This window comes from Equus asinus, chromosome 11, assembly GCF_041296235.1.
Source record: "Equus asinus isolate D_3611 breed Donkey chromosome 11, EquAss-T2T_v2, whole genome shotgun sequence".
Lineage (NCBI taxonomy): Eukaryota > Metazoa > Chordata > Mammalia > Perissodactyla > Equidae > Equus > Equus asinus.
Window position 1 is genome coordinate 68,510,112 of NC_091800.1, and position 6,000 is coordinate 68,516,111.

Sequence of the window (6,000 nt, forward strand, 5' to 3'; positions counted from 1 at the left end):
TTTCAAAAGGGCCTGACATGGTCGTTGAGCATGCATTGTATAGATGCTTTAAGCATTTGCTATGTCCCAAAGACAAGAACAAATGGCCTTAAGATAAAGATGTAACTTCTCCCACATTGGCATTTCCTTAAGGATGAGCATCTCTCCCTAGGCTAGGATTTGATTGCTGTGCCCACCCTGTGACCACTCACCTTGAGACAACAGATGGGCTACCTGCTGTGTCCACTGAGACAGCAGACCTACTACCTGCTACGTCCATCAATTGCTGTGCTGATGGGGCAATCTCATGACTATTGTAAAAGGGACATTTCAATCATGTGTGATACATGCTCTTTGATGGTATGTAACACTCTGTTCACCCCCACTTCTTTGTGCCCTTCCTTCCTTGGGGAAGGAAGTCTCCAGGCTGAGCTAGTTCTTAGATCTGGCTTATAATAAACTCACCTCAATTTTCATTTATAGATTGGTTTTGGATTATTTTTGTCAATAATCTCATTTTGAGATTCTTAATTTAATTATGTCTGCAAAGACCCTTTTACCAAATAAGGTCACATTCACAGGTTCTGGGGCATGGACATATCTTTTTGGAGGCCACATTCAACCCACCACATCATGGTTATGAATTTTGAATAATACTGAAATTGCAGTATCTCAGAATTGGAATGGTGTTTTGGAGCTTATTCAGTGATTCCACATGTATTTATCAATCCACTTCATGCCAGCATCATGACACTTTGGGATTTCCTTCTGTTTTGTGAAACCCTAGGGTTCCATAAACATTAGATTCAAATTTTTTGGATATTGACACTGATGGAGTCAACAACTCTCATGTTGGAATATCTCCAGGTCTAGATCCTGAGATTTCTTTCATAATAGCTCTTGCTACATAAATTGCCTAGTCTGGAGCTTTATATGCAGGCTATCATGATGTCCCAAAATTACAACCCTGGTCCTGACCTCAGCTGTGAGTTCTAACTTCCTACTTGACCTCTTCACTTGGAGGTCTAGACATCTCTCCCTCAACCTGTTCAAAGGAGAACTTTCAGTCTCTCCTTCCAAATTTCTTCCGCCATCAATCTTCTCCATCTTAATAAAGAGCACCCCCACTATCCTATAAGAGGCCCTTGATTCTTTTCCTTCTTGCCTCCTTCATATATGCTTCCCACTGCACTTAGAGTAAAATCCAAGGTCCTTTTCCTGCCCGACTCAAAATGTGGTCCACAGATCCATGAACATCTATTCCTGGTCTGCATCAAGATAAGTACAGTAAAGAGAGAAATTGAGCCAGCATGTAACTGTCATAGCAATTTGACATTGCTACAAGTTTCAAGCACATGATCATTGGACTCATCTCATTGAAGACAGCATGGTCCATTTGGGGAGTTGTCAAGCTTGCATAGTGATGATCTTGTCTCACAATCTGCAAACTAGTCATGTTGGATGGCATGTTGGTCTGTGACTGAAAAATTTTTTTAAAAAAAGAAAAAACTTTGAGTTCTTTCCCATAGATAGTTTGAGAAGAACTGGTGTATAAGATCCTCCATGACCTTGTCCCTCTCCTGTCTCTCTTTCCCTCTGTTCTGCAATCGCAGAGCACAGCAATTACTCAGTTACTCAAACGTTTCACATTCATTTCTACCTTGGCCTTTGTACTGTTGTTCTGCCTGCCTGGAATGTTCTTGCTCAGAATCCTCCTTGTTTTCAGGTTTCAGCTCAAATGTTAGCTCCTGAGAGAAGTCGTCCAGACCCCTCACTTTACTGTGTCCACCCCCAGCCACCTACTCTCTATCACATTGCATTATTTTTCCTTCATAGCACTTATCACTATCTAAAATTCTCCTACCTAACGGTTTAGTTGCTGATAGTCTGTCTCCTCTACCCAAGTATAAATTCCAGGAGAGCAAGAACCTTAACCATGTTGTATTTCCCCTATGCCAAGAACAGTACTTGGCAAAGAGAGGCTACTTGAGAGCAGTTAATGAGTAAATAGACCCAATTCAATTTTTTGGGTTTATCAGAAGGGCTTCACCATTATAGTGATTGGCTTTACACAAATTAAATGTTATTAGTTTGGCTATATAAAATAAATTTAGAATAATTAATACCACTATTATGTTGGAGCTTCCATTTAATATTTTGTTATAACTATTAAAAATGTTTGAAAATCAGTGGCCCAGTCCAACACTCTACTGTGGTCCCCACATCAACACCACCAATAAATCCCCTCCTCACTATTTCTGACAAGGTATCACCAGTGTCTGATTAAACACCTCTAGTAAGGAGGTTCCTTTAAGAAATAGTTCTAAGGATTAGGAAATTCTTCCTTTTTAATAAATATTTAACATAATTTGAATGTAAATTTAAACGCAAATATTTAGTGAAAATTTCCTCCACCAATGCTTCCACCAAAAGCCCTTGGGAACCCCTTCAGATGCCCTAGAATGGGTACAGTCCATTTTCCATAGGATTTTCATCCTTATTTTCTCTTTCAGAATAAATTTCCTCAGTTCCTTCCATTTTTCCTTCATGTGATCTAGTTTTCAATCCTCCCATCAGCCTCGTCTCTCTTTTTTTGGAAAATTCAATTTGCTATATGACCTCTTGATGCATGTTTCCCATAACTTAATTCAAGATTCCTGATATGATCTAAGAAAAGATGACTAAAACATTAGCTCATGAGCTTTGCTTAGCAGCCACACCACCCCATCAATTTTGTGTCTGTTAGCTTAGGCTAAGTCATGCTGCAGTTAAGACCTCAAAATCTCGTTGGGTTATGAAACCAATGTGAAACAGCTGTAGCTATGCTCCACAATGCCATCGTTCCAGGACTCAGGGAGAAGGAGCATCTTTTCATTCCTTTCCTCATATTGTTCATCTTGTGGCAAAGAAGGCAGTCATGGGCTACTCTTGAAAGTGCAGCCCGCCTCATTTACTTCTGCTCACATTCCATTGGTAAGAGCAAGTCTGTGGCCAAGATTGCTGCTCTCAAAGACAGAGGCTCTGTAAGGAGGATCCCTACAGTGAGGGTCAGCACTGTTTTATTTTTACTGCATTTAAAGTCAATTTAAATCCCTACGTTTCTTTCATACGGTTTTCACATGACTACTTTAAAGTCAAATGCTTCTCCTAGCCCCATTCCCTGTTCTTTTCTTGTGAATTGTCTTTTGGGGTCTGTATTAGTTTGCTAGGGTTGCCATAACAAACATAAATTTATTTTCTCACAATTCTGAAGGATGGAAGTCCAAGATCAAGGTGTCGGCAGGGTTGGTTTCACCCGAAGCCTCTCTCCTTGGTTTGCATGTGGCCATCCTCTTGCTGTCTCTTCACCTTGTCTTTTTGCCATGCATGCACACTGGTGGTGTCTCCTTGTGTGTCCAAATTGCCTCTTCTTATAAGGGCACCAGTCAAAATGGATTAGGGTCTACCATAATGGTCTCTTTTTAACTTAATCACTTCTTTGAAGGCCTTGACTCCACATACAGTTATATTCTGAGGTACTAAGGGCTATGGTTTCAACATATTAATTTTGGGGGAACACAATTCAGCCCATAACAGGATAACAGGATCTAAACGCAAGAATTTACTTTTGCCTCTATTAAATTAGTGTACCAAACAATATGATTTCTCTCATTTCAGCCTTCGTCTTAACCACACATTTGGTTGGCCTGTCATCATTGTCTTCATAACCCAATTCATGAGTGAAAATGATAAAGAGAGTAGAGGTATATGGCAGGACCCTGGGGGCATGCCACTCAAACAGATGCTTCCAACTCTTGGGGTTTCAGGATGGACTTCAGGGAGCACTTGAACATCCTGAAATTGTATAGAGAATGTAGCATGGGACTTTTTCTCTGAAGAAAATTCACAGATTTTTGTTAGCTTCTCAAATGGATCCATGACCCAGACTTTGAGACTTCAGCACAGATAAAACCCTAGAGTTCCCAAAGAGAGAACTGAGAGAGACACTATGGACACCATTGACGCTTCCAAAGTATCTATGGCCATTAACCACCATTCTGCTTGTCCACAGTGGAGGAATTTATATAGTTTTCTGCCCTTTTCCTAGGATGGCAGAGGCCCAGAGGATTCTCATACTCACCTTGGCTTTGGGGAAAAGGCTTAAATGGTTAAAGGGAAAGGTTTAAACCAGGCTGCCACCTCATCCGCCTTGCACATCATAAGCACTTTAAAAATATTTGTTGAGTAACTGTCCTCCCAAAGTTCACGATCATCCCCCGCAAAAGCAGGGCACTCTTTATTTATCCCATGGAAACATCAAGTTTGAGGTTTCATACCTTGAAAGAGCAGGAGAAACAAAATGCACCAGGAAATAATAATAGTATTGCTTGACAAGTGAGAAAGGGTTGGACGAGTATAGATTATTTGACCTGGAGCAAAATTGCTAGGGAGTGATCAAATGATTTTCAAAAAGATGAAGAGATTTACTCTGGATTTGGCAGGATCTGGCTCCAGGTTATGTAGATGTTGTGATTCTTTCAATGTCATTGGATTTTGTGGTGTTTTTATTTCCTACGTATTACTTGATTCTGTGATTTTAGGAGTAAGAAAGCAGCCTAATGTATTCAGTCTCTGCTATGCTCCAGGCAGTGGGCTAGGAGCTTGGTATATATCGTTTCTGGTTACTTATTCACTGGGTCTTGTCCCCATTTTACAGGAGAAGAAGTGGAAGCTGTGAGACCTGTGATGGAGCTGTGTTTTCCTGACTCCAAGGTCATGCTCTTTTCACTATACTGCCTTGCCAAGTTTATCACCTTCTCCAGGAAGCCACCACAGTGCTTCATGTGAAGGGACTGAGGAAAAGACCTTTCTTTATCTCCTTCTCTGTGCCAGATACTGTGCTAAGCTTGGTGTCCTTAGCTCTTATCCCACCTAAATTACAATGAACCACTGCTTGTAATTTAAATACTTTTAATTTAAATGAATCGTTTTAATATTGCTACCCTAGATGGAAGCCTCAGCAGGTCAGAAGAGAATTAAGAAATCCTCATCCTGACAGAGGAAACTGGCTGAAGTTGAGACTGTCTGATCCCTCTCAGCCTCACATTAACTGAATCACCTCTTAGTATCAAGCCATCTGCCCACATTAAGGCACGTTGTGGGAAAATACGTGAAACTTCTAAGGCATTTTTTTTTATCATCTAACACACCGCACAGCATCCTTTTTATGAGGATCCAGGGGAGAGATTTCTCTCGGGGCTCACTATCCAGAAAAACTGTGCTTCCTCACAGCGACTACCTCGTCCTGAACTTTCGGACCCTGGGAATCTTAGAATAACTTTTCTTTCTCTGCCTTGGTCACTTATGAAGCTTAGAGCCAAATTTGCAGCCTCCATGACAAAAAACCAGTTCACACAGTATCTAGTGTGATATTTTCCTTCCTTATGTTTCGGGATTCTGGGATTCTTATTTTACCCTTTTGCAAAGTTATGTGTTTCTCCAGCCTATCTCAAATCTCTTGAAAAAGGAGGCAGAGAGATAATATACATGCACACATATATTTCTGTGTAAGTCCAAAGGTAGTAAACACCCAGCCAAGTTGTTGTTTGTAAGCACGCCAGGACTTAGAAAAGAATTCAAGAGTTCCTGAGAAGTACTCAAAGATCCAAGGATATAAGCCAACAAGATCTCAGATCATGAGCATGGCTATAATTAAATATTGCTTTATTTACAGAAGGAAAATCTTTGCTAGAAAAAGAAGAGCAGAATCTGGAAGGAGATATCTCATGGATGTACTAAGACCATTCATTGCCAGTGGAAGCCAGAAAATCAAGGACTATCCTAAGGAATGTTCTGAAACCCTGTAAAGAGAGGCAGCTGTGTATCATAGAGCTAAATAATCTGAAAGTAGAAAAAGTGACTTATTAGAAAGCAATTTATTTTACTCTCGTTTTACAGTGGAGGCAGAATCTTAATGAGAAGAGATGTTCTGCATACTTTCATTTTACATTTCAGCACCTAGCACCATCTTGCGCATAAGAA